Raw genomic sequence first — 27,882 nt, 5'->3', positions numbered from 1 at the left:
CAACCACCAAAGCCTGCGGGCCCAGCTCGCCACAACATCACCTATATGATCAGACAATTAGTTTTTCACTTTGATGTACTCTATCAACATACTGGACCCAAAATCACACAAAAAACACAAAATCCGAATAGAAAAATTATAGCTTTTCTACTACAAAAAACACAAACATGCTCAATGAAGCATTTTAAAAGGTTTAAAATGTAAGCACAAGTTGTAAATGTCAACATATACAGGTACAATTCAGATATAATCAACCTATATACAAAAAAAATATGATTTACAAAAAAAAGCGTGTAGCCATAGGCTTTTTTTCTTTCTTTTTAGCTCAGCCACTTTTTAAAAAATGTTGTGCACACAATTATTCAGAGAGCTATATTTAAGGCCTTGCATTCCCAGAGTATGAGGGTTCGCAAATACAACATAAAAATTTTAAAATTGAGATAAAATTAAACTATATGCAGCAAAAAGCAGGTGGGGCAATAGGCGTTTTTTCTTTTCTTTTTTGCTTAGAAACTCTACAAAACAATTCATGTACAATTACACAGATATCTACATTACAGGGATTTCATTCCTTGAGTAAGAAGGGTTCCTCAATAGTGCAAATATACCATACAATAGGTAAAATGAACACAAAATCAAATTATACATACAACTATTTACAGCAAATATCAGGTGTTTTTTATTTTTATTTTTTATCTGTGCCTCTCCTCAAAACAGTTTAGCTAAATCTACTCCTAAACTACCTAAACTACTCCTAAACTACCTAAACTATCTACACCACTCCTAAACTACTCTCAAAATCTACTCAAACTCTTCCAAAAACTAGCAATAATCTCTCTCTATATATATAACGTATATATGTCTATCTTTATCAACTCCGTAAATCCTCTGCCTTTCAATTTTGCGTCTTAGCTCAGTTGGCTCCTCCTCCATTCCCTAAAATGTGCAGCCTGAATAGCAGAGTCAGCAGATTCACACATTTTTCTCCGTTTTGTTTTATGACAAAAACCGACGAAGTTATTAGAATAAATGCAACGCCTGTCGCATCCCATCTTGCGTTCTTTTACGAACGCGTCAGTATTTTTTTATATAAAGTTTAAATGATCATATCTCCGTTTTTACTTGGTCTATCAACACAAAACAAAAAGTAAAATAGAATTTCAAGCCAGCACTTTCGACAGAAGTGGACGGCAGCGCTCAACGTGACTTTGTTTTTATGCTTCGACGTCTTAAACTGGTCATGTAACTTGATCACGCCGGCGTGATCGGCGACCCCAAAGAGTTAAAAACTTTTGATCTGACTCAGCATGTACATGGACCCACACATAATCGTGGACACACTCTAGATTTACTTATCAGTAAGGGTCTAAACATTTCATCATTTGTTATTAAGGATGTAGCACTGTCTGATCATTTTTGTATTTTCTTTGATATATTGATCTCTCCTGCCATTGAAGCTAGATCTGTGTCTGTCAAGAAGAGATGCTTAAATGAGAACACTAGTGTACTATTTATGAAGGCTATATCTTTAACACCAAGCATATCTGCTGACTCTGTTGATTTTCTCCTTGATTCTTTTAACTCAAAAGTTAAGAGTGTAATTGATGATGTTGCTCCTGTGAAAGTCAGGAAGAAGAGTGGCAGACAAAAAGCACCTTGGAGAAACTCAACAGCAGTGCAAAATATGAAAAGACAATGCAGAAAAGCAGAGCGCATGTGGCGGAAGACAAAACTTGTAGTCCATTATAACATCTACAAAGACAGCATCCATGCTTTCAATAAGGAACTAAGCAAAGCTAGACAGACTTTTTTCTCGAATATTATAAACAGCAATATAAACAACACGCGCACTCTTTTTGCTACTGTAGAGAGACTGACAAACCCCCCAAGCCAGATTCCCAGTGAAATGCTCTCAGTGAGAAAGTGCAGTGAGTTTACTTCTTTCTTCTCTGAGAAAATCAATAATATCAGAAAGGTGATCAGCTCATCCTTGAGTTGCGCTGGGGTCAGGCAGACCAGACAACAGCACGAGAAAGTAGCCACTATGTCTGATTTCGAAGAAATTGATGGCAAAATTTTGGAAGAAACCGTAGAGCAACTAAAAACATCAACCTGCGTCCTTGACGCACTTCCCACATCTTTTTTCAAAAATGTGTTACACAGCTTAGAAGCAGATCTCCTGGAAGTGGTAAATGCCTCACTTCTCTCTGGGAGTTTTCCGACCTCCCTGAAAACTGCTGTCGTCAAGCCCCTCCTGAAAAAGAGCAATCTGGATAAGACCATATTAAACAACTATAGACCGATATCAAATCTTCCTTTCATAGGCAAGATCATTGAAAAAGTTGTCTTCAATCAGCTGAACAAATTCTTAAGCTCGAATGGATACTTTGACCATTTTCAATCTGGTTTCCGACCGCACCACAGTACAGAGACCGCGCTCATAAAGATAATAAATGATATTCGCTTAAATACTGATACAGGCAAATTATCAGTGCTGGTACTACTCGACCTCAGTGCTGCATTTGACACTGTCGATCACAAAATACTTCTTGACAGGCTGGAAAACTGGGTCGGGCTTTCTGGGATAGTCCTAAAATGGTTCAGGTCATACTTAGGAGGCAGAGGTTATTATGTGAGTATAGGAGACCATAAGTCTGAGTGGACATCCATGACATGCGGAGTCCCTCAAGGCTCAATTCTTGCGCTACTCCTATTCAACCTGTACATGCTCCCAATGAGCCAAATAATGAGAAAGAACCAAATCGCTTTCCATAGCTATGCAGACGACACACAGCTCTACTTATCCCTATCGCCTAACGATTACAGCCCCATTGACTCCCTTTGCAAATGCATTGATGAAGTAAACAATTGGATGTGCCAAAACTTTCTTCAGTTAAACAAAGAGAAAACTGAAGACATTGCGTTTGGAAACAAAGATGAAGTTCTCAAGGTGAACGCATACCTTCAGTCTAGGGGTCAAACAACTAAAAATCAAGTCAGGAATCTGGGTGTGTCTCTAGAGTCAGACCTTAGTTTCAGTAGTCATGTCAAAGCAATAACTAAATCAGCATATTATCACCTGAAAAATATTGCAAAAATTAGATGCTTTGTTTCCAGTCAAGACTTAGAAAAACTTGTGCATGCTTTCATCACCAGTAGGGTGGATTATTGTAATGGACTTCTCACTGGCCTTCCCAAAAAGACCATAAGACAGTTGCAGCTAATACAGAACGCTGCTGCTAGGATTCTGAGCAGAACCAGAAAATATGAACACATCACACCAGTCCTCAGGTCTTTACACTGGCTGCCAGTTACATTTAGGATTGATTTTAAAGTATTATTACTGGTATATAAATCATTCAATGGCCTAGGACCTCAATACATTGCAGATATGCTCAGTGAATATAAACCCAACAGATCACTCAGATCATTAGGATCACATCGGCTAGAAATACCAAGGGTTCACTCTAAGCATGGCGAGTCTGCTTTTAGCTACTATGCCAGCCGCAGCTGGAACCAGCTTCCAGAAGAGATCAGATGTGCTCCTACAGTAGTCACATTCAAATCCAGACTCAAAACACATCTGTTTAACTGTGGATTTACTGAATGAGCACTGTGCCACTGTTCGTCCGACTGTTTGCACTGTATTTTATTTTATGTTTTAATTATTCTGATTTCATTTGATTATTTCTGTATTTTATCTTTTATTCCAAACTGTTTTAATTATTCTGATTTCTTTTGATTATTTTAATTGCTTCTATGTAAAGCACTTTGAATTACCATTGTGTATGAAATGTGCTATATAAATAAACTTGCCTTGCCTTGCCTAATAATAGCGGTCGCCGATTGGTCAAAAGTAAGCCACAGGAGCAGAGCCAGGAGAGAAACACGATTGGTCAAAAGTAAGCCACAGGAGAGAAAGGCGATTGGTCAAAAGTAAGCCACAGGAGAGAAACACGATTGGTCAAAAGTAAGCCACAGGAGAGAACGCGATTGGTCAAAAGTAAGCCACAGCAGAGAAACACGATTGGCTCACGTGGGCTTACTTTGGGCTTACTTTGGCTCAATCGGTAGGAAGCAGTAGGCGCAAGCGAGAGGTAGTGGGATCGATGCCTGCATTCTCCAGTGCTGTCCATCCTTTTTACACCCCCCTTCAAGGGGCACTACCTAGATGAGCTCTTGCGGCTCAGTGCTGCCGAAAAAGTATTTTCGAACGAGGTACTGCACACATTCCTGGCAAAAGCAGGTCCCACCGAGATTTGAACTCGGATCGCTGGATTCAGAGCCCAGAGTGCTAACCATTACACCATGGAACCTTGGCGTGTGTCAACTTTTCCCATGAGCAGCAGAGATTTAAGTCATTGAGTCCAGAAGCACGATAGCAAGGATTTAAGTCATTGAGTCCAGAAGCACGATAGCAAGGAGCAAATGAAGCCTTTGCTTTTTAAGCCCATGTTTCCCCAATTCATAGGAGCAGGGGCAGTAGCACGAGCCGGGGCAGGAGCAGGGCCTCTCGAGCCTGCAGTGGCTGGAGAAAAAAGAAAAAAACTTACCCACTTAGAGGGTTTGGCTGGAGACAAAATCTTTTGTGCCAGCTGTGAAGCAAATAAATGCTTCCCCCGCGCCAACAGGGCCTTCACATTGGTCGCCAGCAGTGGCCTGTTCTTAGTGGCAGTAGGTGGAGGAGGAACAGACACAGTGGCAGTGGGCACAGCAGCAGTGAGGACAGATGCAGTGGGCACAGTGGTGGTGGGCACGTGGGCTAGAGCCTGCCTCTTCAGCACGTATGCTTTGAAAAGGGCCATATTGGTGTTAGGCCTGACCTTTGCCTTCTTCAGGTAGGTGATGAGAGCCTGGGCCTCCTTGCTTGGGTCCTCATACACCTCCTTCATTGACCTACCCTTAAAATCCCCAAACTCCACCATCAGACATCCAGAGTCTCCTGTCCTCTGGGCCTCCTGAAGCATGGCCTGTTTTTTTCTGATACACCTCTAGAGCCTCGACTACCTCCCTGATCTGCGAGGTGTATCTGAGGAACAGGTGTTTGTTGTCCGACAGCGGGTTGTCCCTCTCCTCCTCCCCCAAAATGCTGCTGACCAGATAGCAGGCATACCCCAGTGAGTTCTCCAGCAGCCACAGGAACCTCTGACCCTGGTGTTTCCCAAACTGGATCTTGCAGTGAGCAAGAACCAGGAACTGGTCTCCAGGATTCCCTCCATTCTGCCTCAAAAAGGCAGTGGCCTCAGCCAGGACCTCCTCCTTACACCTGGCCCTCCCTGCCAACACGATCTTCCTCCTATTGGCCTCCTCAGTTGGCCCCAGAAGGAGTCGACCCTTCTTCGTAAAACCGGGTATGCATACATAATCTGAAAGGATACAGGCATAAACAGAACGTTACATAGCTGTCATATTCCAACTGAAAGTATTTTACTACAGCATTTGTTTTTTATGTAATTAATTATTATAATATTATAATAATTAATGAATATTATTATTATTATTATGAGCATAAGCATTATTGTTTTTTATACAACTGTGAATCACTTTGAATTGCCTTGTGTACAAATTGTAAATAGTGTGATGAACTTATTAATAAGAAAATAAATAACACTTCTTGGTACAATCTTGCTGGTATCATGCCATGCTTAAATCGTTTTGTTTTGTTTAGCTTTTGTGGCAGAGATTACTAAGAAACACCAAATATAACATAAAGGCGTTTATATATATTAATTAAACTTTTTTTTTAAAGGTTTTAGTAAAAATCTTCTTGTGGTCAAAATAATGTAATGAATGACACAAAAAAATACTAAATTAACAACAACAAAAAAATGGTTTAAGGAGGATATAGCTTAATTAGCGGTCGGCTAATTATCTTGACAGTAGTGGCATGTTTTTTACTGTATATCATGGTAAAGTTGCAGGTTCTCATGTACAGAAGAAAACGTGTGCTATTACACGCTAGCTAGCTTTATTGGCATGTTTAATTGTCTAAAAACAAACACTGTTAATGAATAAATAATGATCGATTATACAGTCGTGAAGAATAGACTTACCTGTTGCAAAGATTGCAAAGATGACGATAATAATAGCGGTCGCCGATTGGTCAAAAGTAAGCCACAGGAGCAGAGCCAGGAGAGAAACGCGATTGGTCAAAAGTAAGCCACAGGAGAGAAAGGCGATTGGTCAAAAGTAAGCCACAGGAGAGAAACACGATTGGTCAAAAGTAAGCCACAGGAGAGAACGCGATTGGTCAAAAGTAAGCCACAGCAGAGAAACACGATTGGCTCACGTGGGCTTACTTTGGGCTTACTTTGGCTCAATCGGTAGGAAGCAGTAGGCGCAAGCGAGAGGTAGTGGGATCGATGCCTGCATTCTCCAGTGCTGTCCATCCTTTTTACGCCCCCCTTCAAGGGGCACTACCTAGATGAGCTCTTGCGGCTCAGTGCTGCCGAAAAAGTATTTTCGAACGAGGTACTGCACACATTCCTGGCAAAAGCAGGTCCCACCGAGATTTGAACTCGGATCGCTGGATTCAGAGCCCAGAGTGCTAACCATTACACCATGGAACCTTGGCGTGTGTCAACTTTTCGCATGAGCAGCAGAGATTTAAGTCATTGAGTCCAGAAGCACGATAGCAAGGATTTAAGACATTGAGTCCAGAAGCACGATAGCAAGGAGCAAATGAAGCCTTTGCTTTTTAAGCCCATGTTTCCCCAATTCCGACTCGGTTTGAGAGTGCCAATTTCACCGCCACGTCAGCAGTTGCGCATCACCTCTGTTTTTTCCCTCCCTTCCGCAAAGAACCTAAAAAGGTTCCACCGAGATTTGAACTCGGATCCCTGGATTCAAAGCGCAATTTTTTGATTAAATCTACAATTAAAAGGTAGCCAGTGCAAAGTTGCCAGCACAGAGGAAATGCGGCCTGTTTTTTGTGGTCATTGGAAATCACGCTGCAGCACCTGCACACGTGCTAGGGATCGCGCCTCGTCTTTGTCTTTGAGAGCGATGGACACCTTTTCTCCATCATCGAGGGGAATTAGCTCATATGGTAGAGCGCTTGCTTAGCATGCGAGAGGTAGCGGGATCTATGCCTGCATTCTCCAGTGCTGTCCATCCTTTTTACGCCCCCCTTCAAGGGGCACTACCTAGATGAGCTCTTTCGGCTCATGCTGCCGAAAAAGTTTTTTTCGAACGAGGTACTGCACACATTCCTGGCAAAAGCAGGTCCCACCGACATTTGAACTCGGATCGCTGGATTCAGAGCCAAGAGTGCTAACCATTACACCATGGAACCTTGGCGTGTGTCAACTTTTCCCATGAGCAGCAGAGATTTAAGTCATTGAGTCCTGAAGCACGATAGCAAGGAGCAAATGAAGCCTTTGCTTTTTAAGCCCATGTTTCCCCAATTCTGACTCGGTTTGAGAGTGTCAATTTCACTGCCATGTCAGCAGTTGCGCATCACCTCTGTTTTTTCCCTCCCTTCCGCAAAGAACCTAAAAAGGTTCCACCGAGATTTGAACTCGACCAACGAGCCGAAACATACATCCTCCTTGCTGCTGCCGGGCCGGAAACATTTCAGCTTCCATGGCTTAAAGCGCAGATTTTTGATTAAATCTACAATTAAAAGGTAGCCAGTGCAAAGTTTCCAGCACAGAGGAAATGCGGCCTCTTTTTTTGTGGTCATTGGAAATCATGCTGCAGGACCTGCACACGAATAATGAGAAGCTTACTTACAGGAGCCTGGTCTGCAACACTGGACCCAGTTGATGTTGCAGGAGCAGAGGCAGCACTTGGCTGGACAGAAGGCTGTGTTGGAGACTGCAGAGGAGGCTGAGCAGGGCGCAGAGGAGGAGACTGCAGAGGAGGCTGGGCAGGGCGCAGAGGAGGAGACTGCAGAGGAGGCTGGGCAGGGCGCAGAGGAGGAGACTGCAGAGGAGGCTGGGCAGGGCGCAGAGGAGGAGACTGCAGAGGAGGCTGGGCAGGGCGCAGAGGAGGAGACTGCAGAGGAGGCTGGGCAGGGCGCTGCAGTCCTGTGGGTGGCTGTAGTGAGGATGCTCCTGGTGCAGAGGGACAGGGGTTGAAGGCCTTGCTGGATAGATGGGAGTTGCTCTTTCCAGTGGACAGGAAGCTCTGCAGGCGACTGGTGCACCTGGCCAGGGGTCCACAATGCTGGAGGAGCAGGATAATTGGCAGGAGCAGGGGCAGTAGCACGAGCCGGGGCAGGAGCAGGGCCTCTCGAGCCTGCAGTGGCTGGAGAAAAAAGAAAAAACTTACCCACTTACAGGGTTTCGCTGGAGACAAAATCTTTTGTGCCAGCTGTGAAGCAAATAAATGCTTCCCCCGCGCCAACAGGGCCTTCACATTGGTCGCCACCAGTGGCCTGTTCTTAGTGGCAGTAGGTGGAGGAGGAACAGACACAGTGGCAGTGGGCACAGCAGCAGTGAGGACAGATGCAGTGGGCACAGTGGTGGTGGGCACGTGGGCTAGAGCCTGCCTCTTCAGCACGTATGCTTTGAAAAGGGCCATATTGGTGTTAGGCCTGGCCTTTGCCTTCTTCAGGTAGGTGATGAGAGCCTGGGCCTCCTTTCTTGGGTCCTCATACACCTCCTTTATTGACCTACCCTTAAAATCTCCAAACTCCACCATCAGACATCCAGAGTCTCCTGTCCTCTGGGCCTCCTGCAGCATGGCCTGTTTTTTCTGATACACCTCTACAGCCTCGCCTACCTCCCTGATCTGCGAGGTGTATCTGAGGAACAGGTGTTTGTTGTCCGACAGCGGGTTGTCCCTCTCCTCCTCCCCCAAAATGCTGCTGACCAGATAGCAGGCATACCCCAGTGAGTTCTCCAGCAGCCACAGGAACCTCTGACCCTGGTGTTTCCCAAACTGGATCTTGCAGTGAGCCAGAACTAGGTACTGGTCTCCAGGATTCCCTCCATTCTGCCTCAAAAAGGCAGTGGCCTCAGCCAGGACCTCCTCCTTACACCTGGCCCTCCCTGCCAACACGATCTTCCTCCTATTGGCCTCCTCAGTTGGCCCCATAAGGAGTCGACCCTCAGAGGTTCTTCGTAAAACCGGGTATGCATACATAATCTGAAAGGACACAGGCATAAACAGAACGTTACATAGCTGTCATATTCCAACTGAAAGTATTTTACTACAGCATTTGTTTTTTATGTAATTAATTATTATAATATTATAATAATTAATGAATATTATTATTATTATTATTATGAGCATAAGCATTATTGTTTTTTATACAACTGTGAATCACTTTGAATTGCCTTGTGTACAAATTGTAAATAGTGTGATGAACTTATTAATAAGAAAACAAATAACACTTCTTGGTACAATCTTGCTGGTATCATGCCATGCTTAAATCGTTTTGTTTTGTTTAGCTTTTGTGGCAGAGATTACTAAGAAACACCAAATATAACATAAAGGCGTTTATGACAATTCATAATAATATGATCATCAAACATATCTAAAACTTAAAATGGTATATCAAATTGTTTTGGTATATCTTTTATAACATAGTTGAGAATCATTTGTTGAAACAAAAAAAAACACTTGTTTTTGCCTATTCATGTCTTTTTAAATATGTATAACATAGTATTTAAAAAGATAACATAAATATTTATACTGGTGTATAACATAGTATAGTATAACATATATGAATTAAACTTTTTTTTTTTAAAGATTTTAGTAAAAATCTTCTTGTGGTCAAAATAATGTAATGAATGACACAAAAAATACTAAATTAACAACAACAAAAAAAATGGTTTAAGGAGGATGTAGCTTAATTAGCGGTCGGCTAATTATCTTGACAGTAGTGGCATGTTTTTTACTGTATATCATGGTAAAGTTGCAGGTTCTCATGTACAGAAGAAAACGTGTGCTATTACACGCTAGCTAGCTTTATTGGCATGTTTAATTGTCTAAAAACAAACACTGTTTATGAATAAATAATGATCGATTATACAGTCGTGAAGAATAGACTTACCTGTTGCAAAGATTGCAAAGATGACGATAATAATAGCGGTCGCCGATTGGTCAAAAGTAAGCCACAGGAGCAGAGCCAGGAGAGAAACGCGATTGGTCAAAAGTAAGCCACAGGAGAGAAAGGCGATTGGTCAAATGTAAGCCACAGGAGAGAAACACGATTGGTCAAAAGTAAGCCACAGGAGAGAACGTGATTGGTCAAAAGTAAGCCACAGCAGAGAAACACAATTGGCTCACGTGGGCTTACTTTGGGCTTACTTTGGCTCAATCGGTAGGAAGCAGTAGGCGCAAGCGAGAGGTAGCGGCATCGATGCCTGCATTCTCCAGTGCTGTCCATCCTTTTTACGCCCCGCTTCAAGGGGCACTACCTAGATGGGCTCTTGCGGCTCAGTGCTGCCGAAAAAGTTTTTTCGAACGAGGTACTGCACACATTCCTGGCAAAAGCAGGTCCCACCGAGATTTGAACTCGGATCGCTGGATTCAGAGCCCAGAGTGCTAACCTTTACACCATGGAACCTTGGCGTGTGTCAACTTTTCCCATGAGCAGCAGACATTTAAGTAATTGAGTCCAGAAGCACGATAGCAAGGATTTAAGTCATTGAGTCCAGAAGCACGATAGCAAGGAGCAAATGAAGCCTTTGCTTTTTAAGCCCATGTTTCCCCAATTCCGACTCGGTTTGAGAGTGCCAATTTCACCGATACGTCAGCAGTTGCGCATCACCTCTGTTTTTTCCCTCCCTTCCGCAAAGAACCTAAAAAGGTTCGACAGAGATTTGAACTCAGATTGCTGGATTCAAAGGCCAGAGTGCTAACCATTACACCATGGAACCAACACACTCTGCTAGCTGGCTGTCTGAGAGGCAGATAGCGATGAGGCTAGGTGGAATCAGGTAGACTAAAAGAGATTATGTGGTTCCTCTGCCGAAAACCGGGATTGAACCAGGGACCTTTAGATCTTCAGTCTAACGCTCTCCCAACTGAGCTATTTCGGCCAGATACTTGAATGGTTTAGCCAGCAGGGATGTCTGGGAGACCGCCCGTCATTTTCGAGAAGAGCAGAGCGAAGGTCCCAGAGAGAAAATGAGTGGCCCGTACGGGTATCGAACCCTCGACCTTGGTGTTATTAGCACCACGCTCTAACCAACTGAGCTAACCGGCCTCTCTCTGGCACATTTTATCCCCAATTTCTCAGAAATATCCTGGTTGCCCTAATCAGGCTGAAGAGATTAAAAGCAAAGCCTAATAATGGGCTCGTCCGGGATTTGAACCCGGGACCTCTCGCACCCTAAGCGAGAATCATACCCCTAGACCAACGAGCCGAAACATACATCCTCCCTGCTGCTGCCGGTCCGCAAACATTTCAGCCTCCATGGCTTAAAGCGCAATTTTTTGATTAAATCTACTATTAAAAGGTAGCCAGTGCAAAGTTTCCAGCACAGAGGAAATGCGGCCTCTTTTTTTGTGGTCATTGGAAATCACGCTGCAGGACCTGCACACGAATAATGAGAAGCTTACTTACAGGAGCCTGGTCTGCAACACTGGACCCAGTTGATGTTGCAGGAGCAGAGGCAGCACTTGGCTGGACAGAAGGCTGTGGAGAAGACTGCAGAGGAGGCTGAGCAGGGCGCAGAGGAGGAGACTGCAGAGGGGGCTGGGCAGGGCGCAGAGGAGGAGACTGCAGAGGAGGCTGGGCAGGCCGCAGAGGAGGAGACTGCAGAGGAGGCTGGGCAGGGCGCAGAGGAGGAGACTGCAGAGGAGGCTGGGCAGGGCGCTGCAGTCCTGTGGGTGGCTGTAGTGAGGATGGTCCTGGAGCAGAGGGACAGGGGTTGAAGGCCTTGCTGGAAAGATGGGAGTTGCTCTTTCCAGTGGACAGGAAGCTCTGCAGGCGACTGGGACACCTGGCCAGGGGTCCACAATGCTGTAGGAGCAGGATAAGGGGCAGGAACAGGGGCAGTAGCACGAGCCGGGGCAGGAGCAGGGCCTCTCGAGCCTGCAGTGGATGGAGAAAAAAGAAAAAAAACTTACCCACTTACAGGGTTTGGCTGGAAACAAACTCTTTTGTACCAGCTGTGAAGCAAATAAATGCTTCCCCCGCGCCAACAGGGCCTACACATTGGTCGCCAGCAGTGGCCTGTTCTTAGTGGCAGTAGGTGGAGGAGGAACAGGCACAGTGGCAGTGGGCACAGCAGCAGTGAGGACAGATGCAGTGGTCACGGTGGTGGTGGGCACGTGGGCTGGAGTAATGTATATAATAATGTAATGAATGACACAAAAAAATACTAAATTAACAACAACAAAAAAATGGTTTAAGGAGGATATTGCTTAATTAGCGGTCGGCTAATTATCTTGACAGTAGTGGCATGTTTTTTACTGTATATCATGGTAAAGTTGCAGGTTCACATGTACAGAAGAAAACGTGTGCTATTACACGCTAGCTAGCTTTATTGGCATGTTTAATTGTCTAAAAACAAACACTGTTTATGAATGAATAATGATCGATTATACAGTCGTGAAGAATAGACTTACCTGTTGCAAAGATTGCAAAGATGACGATAATAATAGCAGTCGCCGATTGGTCAAAAGTAAGCCACAGGAGCAGAGCCAGGAGAGAAACGCGATTGGTCAAAAGTAAGCCACAGGAGAGAAAGGCGATTGGTCAAAAGTAAGCCACAGGAGAGAAACACGATTGGTCAAAAGTAAGCCACAGGAGAGAACGTGATTGGTCAAAAGTAAGCCACAGCAGAGAAACACGATTGGCTCACGTGGGCTTACTTTGGGCTTACTTTGGCTCAATCGGTAGGAAGCAGTAGGCGCAAGCGAGAGGTAGTGGGATCGATGCCTGCATTCTCCAGTGCTGTCCATCCTTTTTACGCCCCCCTTCAAGGGGCACTACCTAGATGAGCTCTTGCGGCTCAGTGCTGCCGAAAATGTTTTTTTGAACGAGGTACTGCACACATCCTGGCAAATGCAGGTCCCACCGAGATTTGAACTCGGTTCGCTGGATTCAAAGCCCAGAGTGCTAACCATTACACCATGGAACAAACACACCCTGATAGCTGGCTGTATGAGAGCCAGATAGCGATGAGGCTAGGTGTAATCAGGTAGATAAGAGCTGCCGTTTGGTCAATGGACCGCCTCGACTAAGAGAGGCGGACGTGGTTCCTCTGCCGAAACCCGGGATTGAACCAGGGACCTTTAGATCTTCAGTCTAACACTCTCCCAACTGAGCTATTTCGGCCAGGTACTTGTGCGGTTTAGCCAGCAGCCATGTCTGGGAGACCGCCAGTCATTTTCGAGAAGAGCAGAGCGAAGGTCCCAGAGAGAAAATGAGTTGCCCGTACGGGGATCGAACCCTTGACCTTGGCACTATTAGCACCACGCTCTAACCAACTGAGCTAACCGGGCCTCTCTATGGCTCATTTTATCCCCAATTTCTCAGAAATATCCTGGTTGCCCTAATCAGGCTGAAGAGATTAAAAGCAAAGCCTGATAATGGGCTCGTCCGGGATTTGAACCCGGGACCTCTCGCACCCTAAGCGAGAATCATACCCCTAGACCAACGAGCCGAAACATACGTCCTCCCTGCTGCTGCCGGGCCGAAAACAATTCAGCTTGCATGGCTTAAAGCGCAATAATTTGATTAAATCTACAATTAAAAGGTAGCCAGTGCAAAGTTGCCAGCACAGAGGAAATGCGGCCTCTTTTTTGTGGTCATTGGAAATCACGCTGCAGCACCTGCACACGTGCTAGGGATCGCGCCTCGTCTTTGTCTTTGAGAGCGATGGACACCTCTTCTCCATCATCAAGAGGAATTAGCTCAAATGGTAGAGCGCTCGCTTAGCATGCGAGAGGTAGCGGGATCGATGCCTGCATTCGCCAGTGCTGTCCATCCTTTTTACGCCCCCCTTCAAGGGGCACTACCTAGATGAGCTCTTGCGGCTCAGTGCTGCAGAAAAAGTTTTTTCGAACGAGGTACTGCACACATTCCTGGCAAAAGCAGGTCCCACCGAGATTTGAACTCAGATCGCTGGATTCAGAGCCCAGAGTGCAAACCATTACACCATGGAACCTTGGCGTGTGTCAACTTTTCCCATAAGCAGCGGAGATTTAAGTCATTGAGTCCAAAAGCACGATAGCAAGGAGCAAATGAAGCCTTTGCTTTTTAAGCCCATGGCTGCGTTCCAAACCGCATACTCAATGAGTAGGTACTTAATTTCAATGAGTACTTACTTAACGAGCGCTAAAAGAGTAGGTACTTTATAGCCAAATCTCGTTGAGTATGAATGCGATCCGGATTCCGGACATCATCCGCCATGTTGACGTTATCATGTGACCTACGACACGTTATCACAAGCGCAACAACTTAAAAGATGAACGACACGTTTAATTCATCTATCTGTAAATATCTTGATATTGATGAAACTTGCTCATTTTGTGGTATTGTTGAAGAAACAGCTGCCAATTTATTTTGTGAATACATTTAGGGTTGATTTAAGTTGTTATATTTTAAACCCTTCTAATGTGACCCACAGTTCCTTATAACGATTTTTTAAGAAACCCCAAAATCGTTATCTCTTGAATATGTTGTTAATTTCTTTATTTTATACCCAAAAAGTTTCTCCTTCAAGTTTTCCTCTTTTCTTGATGAATTTACCTCTCGTTTCATCCCTCAGACAATAACAACAAAACTATTTTTTAATGTATTATGAAGAACTATTTATATTTAAAGATATTTAGCCTTGTTATTGTTCTTTTTTCCTGTGTATAAATATCATATTATGATGTACACAAACCAATGATCTTTATGTTTTCTGTTTTGTCATTATGATTGTTCATTGTTAGATACAACTAGTATCTTTCCATGATCTTTATGTAATAAGTTTATAAGTTTAAATTATATGAGCGACAGGTGCACTAACACTTCATAACATCAGTAACTCGACAGCACAACCTAGAACAGTTTTCCTCTGCGTTTACTGTCTGCAGTGCACAAGGAGACGGGCCGCTGCTCGAAGATCTCCTTTGGAGAAACTGTTGACTTTATACTCGAAAAATGCAAGTATCGCTCATAAAAAATTAATATTACATCAGAATGAATTGCATTGTTAGCCCACCCCAAAACTTAAACAAAATAATATTAAATGCTGACCATTACTTAATTATATTACTTTTTTATATATACTAAAAATGATATAATTTAATAAAACAAGCAAAATGTAATTTGTTTTGTAATATGAGTTATGCTTAGAGCCTCTTCTTAATATTATTAACTCGTCTTTATTTTTAGGACATGTTCCAAAAATATTCAAGCTGGCAGTAATAAAACCTCTCATTAAGAAACCGCAATTAGATCCAAATAACTTAGCAAATTACAGACCCATCTCAAATCTTCCATTTATGTCTAAAATACTAGAAAAAATTGTGTCCGCTCAATTGTGCTCTTTCTTACAAGAAAATGATATCTATGAAAAATTCCAGTCGGGATTCAGACCGCATCATAGCACAGAAACTGCGCTAGTTAAAATTACAAATGATTTACTTTTAGCTTCTGACCAAGGCTGTATCTCAATACTAGTTCTACTCGATCTTAGTGCTGCGTTCGATACTATCGATCATAAAATACTCTTGGATCGACTACAAAACTACACTGGTGTTCAGGGACAGGCATTAAGCTGGTTTAGATCGTACTTATCAGACCGTTACCATTTTGTCTGTTTAAATGGGGAAAAATCAAAGATAACGTCAGTAGACTATGGAGTGCCGCAAGGATCGGTGTTAGGCCCTCTGCTATTCTCAATATATATGCTGCCACTTGGTAATATTATAAGAAAACATGGAATTAATTTCCACTGTTATGCTGATGACACTCAATTATATATCTCATCACGACCAGATGAAAACACTAACTTATCTAAATTGACAGAGTGTCTAAATTATATAAAATGCTGGATGACGTGTAATTTCCTGCTATTAAATTCAGATAAAACGGAGGTACTACTTATTGGTCCAAAAAACTACCCACAAAATCCCTTACAATACAACTTTAATTTAGAAGGATGTCCTGTTACTTTATCCACTACAGTAAAAGACCTGGGTGTTATACTAGACCGCAACTTGACTTTCGAAAATCATATTTCATATATTACAAGAACAGCCTTTTTCCACCTTAGAAACATTGCTAAGCTACGCAACATGCTATCTGTTTCTGATGCAGAAAAGTTAGTTCATGCATTCATGACCTCGAGACTAGATTACTGTAATGCTTTATTAGCTGGCTGCCCTGCATCCTCAATCAACAAGCTATAGTTAGTGCAAAATGCAGCTGCTAGAGTTCTTACTAGATCAAGAAAATATGATCATATAACACCTATTTTATCATCTCTACACTGGTTACCTATTAAGTTACGTATCAATTACAAAGTATTCCTACTGACCTATAAAGCCCTAAATGGTTTAGCTCCTGTGTATTTAACAGACCTTCTATCGCCATACAATCCATCGCGCTCTTTAAGATCACTAAATTCGAGGCTTCTGGTCATTCCTAGGATATCTAAGTCCACTAAAGGAGGGAGGGCGTTCTCGCATTTAGCTCCTAAACTCTGGAATAGCCTTCCTGATATTGTACGAGACTCAGACTCGCTGTCCCAGTTTAAAACTAGATTAAAGACGCATCTCTTTAACCAAGCATTCACTTAATGCTTAACCTTTGATACTACTGCTGAATCAGTTCGAATGCATTAACATTATGAACATCAGCTATGCTAATTATTTCCCATCTGCCTTTCTGCTGTTATCTCGGGACGCTAGTCCCGAGGTAAATAGCGTTCGTCAGCTCCAGTTTGTATCCAGCCTCTCACGGAGACTTCAGATGCCTCAACGCCTGTGAAGAGACGACTCGACGCCTGTGAAGAGACGACTCAAAGCCGGCGATATGTTATGCCATAAATTAATACTTGATTAACTAACTGTATTTTTCTATGTACATTTCCGAAATGCAATTTCTGTAAAGCTGCTTTGAGACAATGTGTATTGTGAAAAGCGCTATACAAATAAATTTGAGTTGAATTGAATTGAATTATGCATGAATACACGTGAACATCTCAATTGTCAGTCAAGCAATGAATTAATGCATACATTAAATAATTATATTTTATATACTGACAACAATAAGAAACATGAATAAATGAGTAAAAGAACAAATAAAAGTAACCATCACACAATAAACAAATGCATGCACATGAAACAAATCTTTATTCAAACTACAAGCATGTATTTGGGCGCTGAAGCCCGCATCCTACTGCCATCTCAACACAGCGGTTCCCATTCTGCGGCTTTATTCTGATGAATTCACCAGAGGTGACCGTGCCTTCGTGCCGGAGCTTGTTGCTGCGCTGCGCTTCACAATCTGAGGCGATAAGGGCAGATGGAGAGATCTTATGACAGTCTCATCCATGGCACCGTTTCCAGGATTCAGCTCTGGGCTCCTCATCCTCAGTGCTCACACCAGTCTGAATAAAAACATGTTTAGTTACTTTATAGATTTGTTTATTTACCTTATTTACAGCACATTAGTCTAATGTCAACAGTGTTGACAACAGTGAATTAACGTTATCCTATCCTATGATAATGCCACACATACATCACTCAGATGTCTTTTTCATGTTGTGATGTGCTCATCTGCAATATGTCAATACTTACAATATTTTCCTTTCAGATGTAAATAGACATTTTAAATAAGCGTGTTTAAGATGTATATGGTTATGTAAATCCACTTTAGAGACGTTACGTGTGCTTAGAGCTCCCCTGTTAGCTAGCTATACAAAACATGTTTTACAGCAAAATCACAACTATACTATACTGTCTAACTACTTTACACCTTCAACAGTTAAAACGTCTACTCTATTGTAGTTTAACACATAAGGAACCGTGTTTACTCACATTTGAAAACCCCCGGCGTCGCTGATCTCCGTGATGTTTGATAATGACGTATGCTCTCGCGTGGCCTCCTGGGATAGAAGAGTATCCATCGGTTGAGCACTCAAAAATCGAGCCGGAAGCAGTAAACCATCCGGGAACTTCTCCCCTACTCTTTTATGAATACTGATGTTTCGAACGTACTGCTTCCTTCACGTACTGTTTTCGCCTACTATATAGTAGGAAAGTAGGCACATTCGAACGCACTTAAGTCCAAATCTCGCGATAATTGGTACGTCACCCAGGTAATTCTCGCCTACTCTTTTGGATTAATACATACTTTTTCGCTCGCCTACTCTTTTCCCATACTAAATAGTAGTGAAGTATGTGGTTTGGAACGCAGCACATGTTTCCCCAATTCCGACTCTGTTTGAGAGTGCCAATTTCACTGCCACGTCAGCAGTTGCGCATCACCTCTGTTTTTTCCCACCCTTCCGCAAAGAACCTAAAAAGGTTCTACCGAGATTGGAACTGGGATCGCTGGATTCAAAACGCTAACCATTACACCATGGAACCAACACTTCCTGATAGCTGGCTGTCTGAGAGGCAGATAGCGATGAGGCTAGGTGGAATCAGGTAGACTAAAAGAGGCGGACGTGGTTCCTCTGCCGAAACCCGGGATATAAATATCCTGGTTGCCCTAATCAGGCTGAAGAGATTAAAAGCAAAGCCTAATAATGGGCTCGTCCAGGATTTGAAACCGGGACCTCTCGCACCCTAAGCGAGAATCATACCCCTATACCAATGAGCCGAAACATACATCCTCCCTGCTGCTGCCGGGCCGCAAACATTTCAGCTTGCATGGCTTAAAGCGCAATTTTTTGATTAAATCTACAATTAAAAGGTAGCCAGTGCAAAGTTTCCAGCACAGAGAAAATGCGGCCTCTTTTTTTGTGGTCATTGGAAATCACGCTGCAGCACCTGCACACGAATAATGAGAAGCTTACTTACAGGAGCCTGGTCTGCAACACTGGACCCAGTTGATGTTGCAGGAGCAGAGGCAGCACTTGGCTGGACAGAAGGCTGTGGAGGAGACTGCAGAGGAGGCTGAACAGGGCGCAGAGGAGGAGACTGCAGAGGAGGTTGGGCAGGGCGCAGAGGAGGAGACTGCAGAGGAGGCTGGGCAGGGCGCAGAGGAGGAGACTGCAGAGGAGGCTGGGCAGGGCGCAGAGGAGGAGACTGCAGAGGAGGCTGGGCAGGGCGCTGCAGTCCTGTGTGTGGCTGTAGTGAGGATGGTCCTGGTGCAGAGGGACAGGGGTTGAAGGCCTTGCTGGAAAGATGGGAGTTGCTCTTTCCAGTGGACAGGAAGCTCTGCAGGCGACTGGGACACTTGGCCAGGGGTCAACGATGCTGGAGGAGCAGGATAAAGGGCAGGAGCAGGGGCAGTAGCACGAGCCGGGGCAGGAGCAGGGCCTCTTGAGCCTGCAGTGGCTGGAGCGTAAAAAAACACAACAAAATTATCTTATTGTTTTAGACTTTCACTGCATGACTTTCTCAGCTCTGCTGGACAGCTACTGCGATTACAAGGTTTATTGCAAAGCATGTATGATTAGTAGAGAGATGACATGATGATGTAAAGATGGAAGGAAGCAGTGAAAATTATCCTGTTTTTCATCCAAGCACCATTAGAAGAAATGCAAGAAGAAAAAAAGATGGGATCAGCCAAGTGTGAAGCGAAGCAGACCAAACACTACAACAGCCACTTATTCCAAGGGGAGTGGGGGAAGTGTGAGATGACAAGAATGAGCTTTAGTCAGTGATTACGATAAAAAATTAAATAAAACCTTTTACATACACCTTTAAATTATCTTTTTTCCTTTGAGGATGTTCACTCAAAGAGTGAATGTAGATTGACACCTGAGAAGTGCCATTCCTCTGTGTAGCGACTGACCAAATCCTGTTTTTCTTTCACTACTGAACAAATATGAACACATATATGTTTAATTCACAAAACCTTGAATCATGTGAAATGGTGCCCCAATGTCTGCCAGCAGGTCATTGATTAACTCCATTTATGACGCATTGCGCAATCAAGAAACAGGTCCCGTTGTTCTCGAAACCCTCACGTGGTGCACACCACGGATGGACAATATGCCCTAAGGATACACACACACACCACACATACCCGCACACAAACGTCCTTTGTGTGCACCTTAGGATAGGAATGTCCTTAATGTATATAACACAGAATTGTATCTAACCTTCCTGTATGCATGCATATCTAATTAGTTTTGTCTTATTCTATAGATGTAATTGGAGACTGGTCTGTAACTTCAAATCTTAAGTGTATTTCTAACGAAAGATTACCTAACAGGATCATCTTCTGTAACTCTCCCTCTTGCTAGGTCATAAAACTTTATGACCCCCAAAAGGAATTCCAAGGGAATCACAGCTCCCACTTGAATTCTGATGAAGAAAGACTAATAGACTCTGCAATCTTATATTTTCTATAAGTATAACCACTTAAGAAATGTATAAACATGAATTTGATCTTTCCTAGGTCATGGTAGCAGGTATTATGGCTTTATAGTCGTGTGAGTGAACATTAAATGTGTGTAATTTTGCATATGAATGTAACTTTATGTTTCTTCTACTCGTTCCGGCCATTCTTGGTACCGGTTTGACCGTCTTGTTTTGACTAAACCAGTCATACACAGGATATTACAGTAAAATGTATTGTTCTGTGTGTACAATCTTTCTGGCTAGAAATGAAAAAAATTTATAGCATCATCAATTATCCTGACAAGACAAAGAAGAACTTTTCCCGCTCGAGATGCTCTAAGATGATTGGGTCACATACGCGAAGCAGGCGTGAACCCCTCCTCTCTATAAGAAACTGACAAAGGAGTTTCTCAAGAGAGCACTTTCCCTGTGAGAGGTTTCCGGTCCCATGGCTCCTTAGGGAGCTTTACACCGCGTTTCTTTTCTTTTCCTTTCTTTACTAAGTTTTATTTTCATTTTCGCCTCTCCCTCCCGAGGGAGATGAACTCTGAACTATTTCCTTGGTAACTTCACGTTCGGTGAACCTTTAAAACTTCCCGCGAGTCTGCTCGCCCCGGAAGACAAGAGAGAACAAGCCTATAGCACCGAAGGACAAACACGCATACGACTCTGCGTTCCTCAGCAACACAAAGAGAACCATATACGCAAGTATAGGTTATTGATTTGATTTGATTGATGTGATTTCTTGTTGCCTCTCTAAGGGTTATTGTCTGTGATTTTTGCCATGCTGCGATCACCCCGGTGATCTCTCTCATCCTGACCGTCAGTTTCACTTTCTCATCCTCTATCTCTCTCTAGCTAGTCCATAAAAATAAAAAGCGTCCATTCAGTCATTGGGCCGATGGGAATCGGACGGTGGTTGGCGGACGAGCGCGCCGAAACCCCCTCAGGGGCCCGACGGGAGTGCCCCGAAGCCCGAGGCCACCCTAAGCAGTTCTGCCTTCGTCCTTGGTGGGGCGACACACGTGCCCCGTCCCACTAACCCACTTTTTGTCCGATTGACCACTAGAGTGATCAGACCTCCCCCCCACCCCCCCACCCCCCGTCCCACTAACCCACTATTTGTCCAATAACCCACTATATGGCGCAAACTTCCCGTTGACCCCCCCCCCCACTCCCTGGCCACGCCCCCGTCCCACGAACCCACTATTTGTCCAATAACCCACTATATTTACCAAAAGTCACTGGACCACCCCCCCCACTCCCTGGCCACGCCCCCGTCCCACTAACCCACTATTTGTCCAATAACCCACTATATGGCGCAAACTTCCCGTTGACCCCCCCCCCACTCCCTGGCCACGCCCCCGTCCCACGAACCCACTATTTGTCCAATAACCCACTATATTTACCAAAAGTCACTGGACCACCCCCCCCACTCCCGGGCCACGCCCCCATCCCACGAACCCACTATTTGTCCAATAACCCACTATATTGGGCAAACTTCCCGTTGACCCCCCCCCCCCACTCCCTGGCCACGCCCCCGTCCCACGAACCCACTATTTGTCCAATAACCCACTATATTTACCAAAAGTCACTGGACCACCCCCCCACTCCCTGGCCACGCCCCCGTCCCACTAACCCACTATTTGTCCAATAACCCACTATATGGCGCAAACTTCCCGTTGACCCCCCCCCCACTCCCTGGCCACGCCCCCGTCCCACGAACCCACTATTTGTCCAATAACCCACTATATTTACCAAAAGTCACTGGACCACCCCCCCCACTCCCGGGCCACGCCCCCATCCCACGAACCCACTATTTGTCCAATAACCCACTATATTGGGCAAACTTCCCGTTGAAAAGTTTTGAAAAGTACTAACCCCGGCCTTCATGCAATAAGCTGCAATCGGACACAATCCCACCTGCCATCGATTGAATGGGGTTATTCAGACAGTTTCTTTGATAGACATTTGAATTAAAGTTCCTGTCATGATGGTAACTAATTTACTGCACTCAGCAGACCACCCAGAGTCCATAGCACCCAGTGCCATCCCATAATTCCACTGTCCACGAAGCCACTATTTGTCCAATAACCCACTATTTTTGAAAAGTACTAACCCCGGCCTTCATGCAATAAGCTGCAATCGGACATAATCCCACCTGCCATCGATTGAATGGGGATATTCAGACAGTTTCTTTGATAGACATTTGAATTAAAGTTCCTGTCATGATGGTAACTAATTTACTGCACTCAGCAGGCCACCCAGAGTCCATAGCACCCAGTGCCATCCCATAATTCCACTGTCCACGAAGCCACTATTTGTCCAATAACCCACATTTTTTGAAAAATACTAACCCCGGCCTTCATGCAATAAGCTGCAATCGGACACAATCCCACCTGCCATCGATTTAATGGGGATATTCAGACAGTTTCTTTGATAGACATTTGAATTAAAGTTCCTGTCATGATGGTAACTATTTGACTGCACTCAGCAGGCCACCCAGAGTCCATAGCACCCAGTGCCATCCCATAATTCCACTGTCCACGAAGCCACTATTTGTCCAATAACCCACTATTTTTGAAAAGTACTAACCCCGGCCTTCATGCAATAAGCTGCAATCGGACACAATCCCACCTGCCATCGATTGAATGGGGATATTCAGACAGTTTCTTTGATAGACATTTGAATTAAAGTTCCTGTCATGATGGTAACTATTTGACTGCACTCAGCAGGCCACCCAGAGTCCATAGCACCCAGTGCCATCCCATAATTCCACTGTCCACGAAGCCACTATTTGTCCAATAACCCACTATTTTTGAAAAGTACTAACCCCGGCCTTCATGCAATAAGCTGCAATCGGACACAATCCCACCTGCCATCGATTGAATGGGGATATTCAGACAGTTTCTTTGATAGACATTTGAATTAAAGTTCCTGTCATGATGGTAACTAATTTACTGCACTCAGCAGGCCACCCAGAGTCCATAGCACCCAGTGCCATCCCATAATTCCACTGTCCACGAAGCCACTATTTGTCCAATAACCCACTGTTTTTGAAAAGTACTAACCCCGGCCTTCATGCAATAAGCTGTAATTGGACACAGGGGGCAATATGCTCTCTATCGCCCACTAGAGGCGTCCGAAAACCACCTATTCCGTGGCAAGTAGGTAAGGTTTTTTTTATTAAAACCATTATATTCTTGATTGCTAATTGTCTAAAGTGCTCATTTTTACAAAGTCAATGAAGTGTTCGACCCTTTAGCTACAAAGCTTTACAATTCGTTGCTATTTCAGTAACCTAAATTTTATAATAACAAGAAGGTGATTTTTCCTGGCCAGAAAATAGCTTTTTTGGAATTATAAGAAAGAGATAATTTTTTTTGAAAATTGATGTTAATATTACGGCCGTTTGCTGGACAAACAGATTGTTCGATAACTAAATTAATTCCATTTAAGGTTATCTCATATAATCAATCTGTAATAAGACTATTGATATATTAATGACGAACCATAACCCATTATGGTGATCATTCATATATACAATCGATCTATTTTCAGCTTCGATAATTTAACTGTAATGTGCAATATATTAATCATTCATGATTAATTATTAAATTCCCTATATATAATTTGAGCTAATTTAATGTAAGACTCATTGTCGCTACATCTGTGTTGTGAAATAAAATAATATGTCATTTAAAAAAGACTGTTTTGTTTTATTTGTAATTGTTTGTAAAATATTGTTTAAGATTTACATACCTTGAGGAAGTTGTTCCTCAGCTTGCGAGGCTACAGTTGCCATCTCCAGGTCATCTTCCTCCTCAAAAAAATCCGTAGCAGCAGAGTCTGTAAAATAACATAAAACACTAAGCACATGTCACCAACACACTTGTATGCGTTAAGTGATACTCACCACATGTAAAGAGCTGTCTCCGGGCTGCGGACTCAGACGCAGGTGGTACACGTGGTCCTGCAGCTGTTGAACACGTATTTTCGTTAGACATATATACTGCATAATATATACTGTAATGATTTTAAAGCTTGCAAATCACTTACAGGGTTTGGCTGGAGACAAAATCTTTTGTGCCAGCTGTGAAGCAGATAAATGCTTCCCCCGCGCCAACAGGGCCTTCACATTGGTCGCCAGCAGTGGCCTGTTCTTAGTGGCAGTAGGTGGAGGAGGAACAGACACAGTGGCAGTGGGTACAGCAGCAGTGAGGACAGATGCAGTGGGCACAGTGGTGGTGGGCACGTGGGCTGGAGCCTGCCTCTTCAGCACGTATGCTTTGAAAAGGGCCATATTGGTGTTAGGCCTGGCCTTTGCCTTCTTCAGGTAGGTGATGAGAGCCTGGGCCTCCTTGCTTGGGTCCTCATACACCTCCTTCATTGACCTACCCTTAAAATCCCCAAACTCCACCATCAGACATCCAGAGTCTCCTGTCCTCTCGGCCTCCTGCAGCATGGCCTGTTTTTTCTGATACACCTCCACAGCCTCGCCTACCTCCCTGATCTGCGAGGTGTATCTGAGGAACAGGTGTTTGTTGGCCGACAGCGGGTTGTCCCTCTCCTCCTCCCCCAAAATGCTGCTGACCAGATAGCAGGCATACCCCAGTGAGTTCTCCAGCAGCCACAGGAACCTCTGACCCTGGTGTTTCCCAAACTGGATCTTGCAGTGAGCCAGAACCAGGTACTGGTCTCCAGGATTCCCTCCATTCTGCCTCACAAAGGCAGTGGCCTCAGCCAGGACCTCCTCCTTACACCTGGCCCTACCTGCCAACACAATCTCCCTCCTATTGGCCTCCTCAGTTGGCCCCATAAGGAGTCGACCCTCAGAGGTTCTTCGTAAAACCGGGTATGCATACATAATCTGAAAGGACACAGGCATAAACAGAACGTTACATAGCTGTCATATTCCAACTGAAAGTATTTTACTACAGCATTTGCTTTTTATGTAATAAATTATTATAATATTATAATAATTAATGATTATTATTATTATGAGCATAAGCATTATTGTTTTTTATACAACTGTGAATCACTTTGAATTGCCTTGTGTACAAATTGTAAATAGTGTGATGAACTTATTAATAAGAAAATAAATAACACTTCTTGGTACAATCTTGCTGGTATCATGCCCTGCTTAAATCGTTTTGTTTTGTTTAGCTTATGTGGCAGAGATTACTAAGAAACACCAAATATAACATAAAGGCGTTTATGACAATTCATAATAATATGATCATCAAACAGATCTAAAACTTAAAATGGTATATCAAATCGTTTTGGTATATCTTTTATAACGTAGTTGAGAATCATTTGTTGAAACAAAAAAACACTTGTTTTTGCCTATTCATGTCTTTTTAAATATGTATAACATAGTATTTAAAAAGATAACATAAATATGTATACTGGTGTATAACATAGTATAGTATAACATATATGAATTAAACTTTTTTTTTAAAGGTTTTAGTAAAATATCTTCTTGTGCTCAAAATAATGTAATTAATGACAAAAATGAGGATGGAGGAATCGAATGAAAGCTTTTTTATACATTGGAATACTTGATCACTCGAGCGTCACTTCATAGCGTCATCAGCAGCGCTCAAAGGATCTGCCCTCATGTTGTTGCAGTTTGTTTATTTAAGAAATTCATAATAAATAATAATAAAGCAAGATACCCTGTTGAAATATGTGTAATGTGTGGTTTATATAAACTGCAAAGGTAAAGTATACTTTAAAACAGATTGTGACCGATGTGAAGGGGGAGGAGAATGTATACGTGCGTCACGTTTAGTCAATAAAACACTTCCGCATAGGATACAACTGTGTATCCTCGCTCATGACTCCTCTGAAAGCCTCCTCACTCCTCGAGGTGCAATTAGAGCAGTGTTTCCCAAACTTTTTTCAGTCGAGGCACCCTTTGAAAATTTAAAAAAAAATTGTGGCACCCTACACTAGTGTTGTCACGATACTACTTTGATACTATATCTTGAAATGTATTGATTTTCAATACCACAGGGAATAACTGCCGTATATAGGCCTACTGTCATATAGATATTTTTTAATATTATCAATTTTTTTGTCCATCCATTTAAAGTCTAGGAAATCATTAATTTCTTCTGCAGAGATGACTTTACATGATGACATATTTAATTAAGGCTTTTATTCATAATTCAGCAAAACATTGCTCAATTACCATTGCAAATCTCACCTAAATGTTTGCTCACTCAGTGTAGGCCTATTTGTGTTTTTATATTGGGATAATTTTGTTATAATTGCACAAGATAGCTTGTTTTTAATATATTTTATAATGTAATAATTTCACAGTTAATCTCCAAATTAATGTATAAACAACATAAAGACAGTATATTTTAAATAATTGTTTAATGGCATCTTTTTTATGAATGAAGCCCAGTATCACTGATACCAATACTGCTACTGATGTCAGGAAATACACAGAAATTGAATAAAGTTATCAAACACTTTACAGTCTTCACTGCATAAATAATAAATTAAATATAGATGAATCCTTATTAAAGCTACAAGCGTTCTTTAGTCAAGAGCAGTGAGTAATTTTCTCTGTTACCTGTTCTTTGATTCTGTTGTCACTGCTGCACTTGTTTATCTCACACGCGTCCCATCTTCTCACAACTCTAATTTAAGATTTTAACTAATTTAAGACTGCTCTCATGAGGATACTCAACAAAACGGACATTTTGTCATAACTGTGTGTTATTATTCGTTCAAGCACGAAAGAGAATTCGATTCTGGCACGCGATGCGCGTCGTCCTGTGTCAGCAGGACATTCACAGACAGCGCGTTCTCTTTTGTCTTTTCGCGGTTGCATGGTTTAAAAGCATTTGCATGAATAAGAACGTGATTATATAATGTAAGGCTAGCCAAAGGATGACAGAAAAAACGGATGCTGCGTTAATTGTGTTTAAATCTTTTTTAACGCGTAAAACTGAAAAACATTAATCGCACGCGTTACCGTTGACAGCAGTACGGACATAACCGATGTGTTTGTGAATATGCGGCAAGACGGACGTTGTGACAATGTTTCGTGTGTATTTGACCGTAAGCGCAACAAGCCATGAAAAAGAGGCAGCTTTATGTGTGGACGCTGGGAATGAAGCACGAGAATGAAATCATGAGGAACCCCCGCAATTCAACGAACGCGGAAAACTTATGAGTTGCATTTTTTATTATAAATTTGTGTGCATTATTTGTTGTTATTAGACGATGCGAGAATGATGATACATTTATTATTATTTTTTTTACACATTTTAGCAATTTAAAAATGTTTAATGGAGTTTTTACACGGCACCCCTGCTCTCGCCAGAAGGCACCCCAGGGTGCCGCGGCACCCCGTTTGGGAAACGCTGAATTAGAGAATTGAGATGTCCTTCAAGATGGCTGAGCTCGATCGGTTTCCGGGTCATAGGATGGAGGACAGAGGAACGA

General features: G+C 43.0%; 10 non-coding genes across 10 annotated transcripts; all 10 read right to left on the bottom strand.

Annotated features, from left to right (window-relative positions):
- Positions 1 to 4,244: 4,244 nt before the first annotated feature.
- On the bottom strand, positions 4,245 to 4,316 carry trnaq-cug (transfer RNA glutamine (anticodon CUG)). The gene has a single exon. It is a non-coding gene; the product is annotated as a tRNA-Gln (tRNA).
- Positions 4,317 to 6,497: 2,181 nt separating this feature from the next.
- trnaq-cug (transfer RNA glutamine (anticodon CUG)) lies at positions 6,498 to 6,569 on the bottom strand. The gene has a single exon. It is a non-coding gene; the product is annotated as a tRNA-Gln (tRNA).
- Positions 6,570 to 10,447: 3,878 nt separating this feature from the next.
- On the bottom strand, positions 10,448 to 10,519 carry trnaq-cug (transfer RNA glutamine (anticodon CUG)). The gene has a single exon. It is a non-coding gene; the product is annotated as a tRNA-Gln (tRNA).
- Positions 10,520 to 10,921: 402 nt separating this feature from the next.
- On the bottom strand, positions 10,922 to 10,994 carry trnaf-gaa (transfer RNA phenylalanine (anticodon GAA)). Its single transcript has one exon. It is a non-coding gene; the product is annotated as a tRNA-Phe (tRNA).
- A 93-nt stretch (positions 10,995 to 11,087) lies between these two features.
- trnai-aau (transfer RNA isoleucine (anticodon AAU)) lies at positions 11,088 to 11,161 on the bottom strand. Its single transcript has one exon. It is a non-coding gene; the product is annotated as a tRNA-Ile (tRNA).
- An 88-nt stretch (positions 11,162 to 11,249) lies between these two features.
- trnap-agg (transfer RNA proline (anticodon AGG)) lies at positions 11,250 to 11,321 on the bottom strand. The gene has a single exon. It is a non-coding gene; the product is annotated as a tRNA-Pro (tRNA).
- Positions 11,322 to 13,167: 1,846 nt separating this feature from the next.
- On the bottom strand, positions 13,168 to 13,240 carry trnaf-gaa (transfer RNA phenylalanine (anticodon GAA)). Its single transcript has one exon. It is a non-coding gene; the product is annotated as a tRNA-Phe (tRNA).
- A 94-nt stretch (positions 13,241 to 13,334) lies between these two features.
- Positions 13,335 to 13,407, bottom strand: trnai-aau (transfer RNA isoleucine (anticodon AAU)). Its single transcript has one exon. It is a non-coding gene; the product is annotated as a tRNA-Ile (tRNA).
- Positions 13,408 to 13,496: 89 nt separating this feature from the next.
- Positions 13,497 to 13,568, bottom strand: trnap-agg (transfer RNA proline (anticodon AGG)). Its single transcript has one exon. It is a non-coding gene; the product is annotated as a tRNA-Pro (tRNA).
- Positions 13,569 to 14,000: 432 nt separating this feature from the next.
- Positions 14,001 to 14,072, bottom strand: trnaq-cug (transfer RNA glutamine (anticodon CUG)). Its single transcript has one exon. It is a non-coding gene; the product is annotated as a tRNA-Gln (tRNA).
- Between the last annotated feature and the right edge of the window lie 13,810 nt (positions 14,073 to 27,882).

The sequence above is a fragment of the Siphateles boraxobius genome, unplaced genomic scaffold (genome assembly GCF_051911475.1).
Source record: "Siphateles boraxobius isolate OS27281-9 unplaced genomic scaffold, OSU_SipBor_1 269, whole genome shotgun sequence".
In the NCBI taxonomy this organism is placed as follows: Eukaryota; Metazoa; Chordata; class Actinopteri; order Cypriniformes; family Leuciscidae; genus Siphateles; species Siphateles boraxobius.
This window is presented reverse-complemented; position numbering and strand designations above follow the sequence as displayed.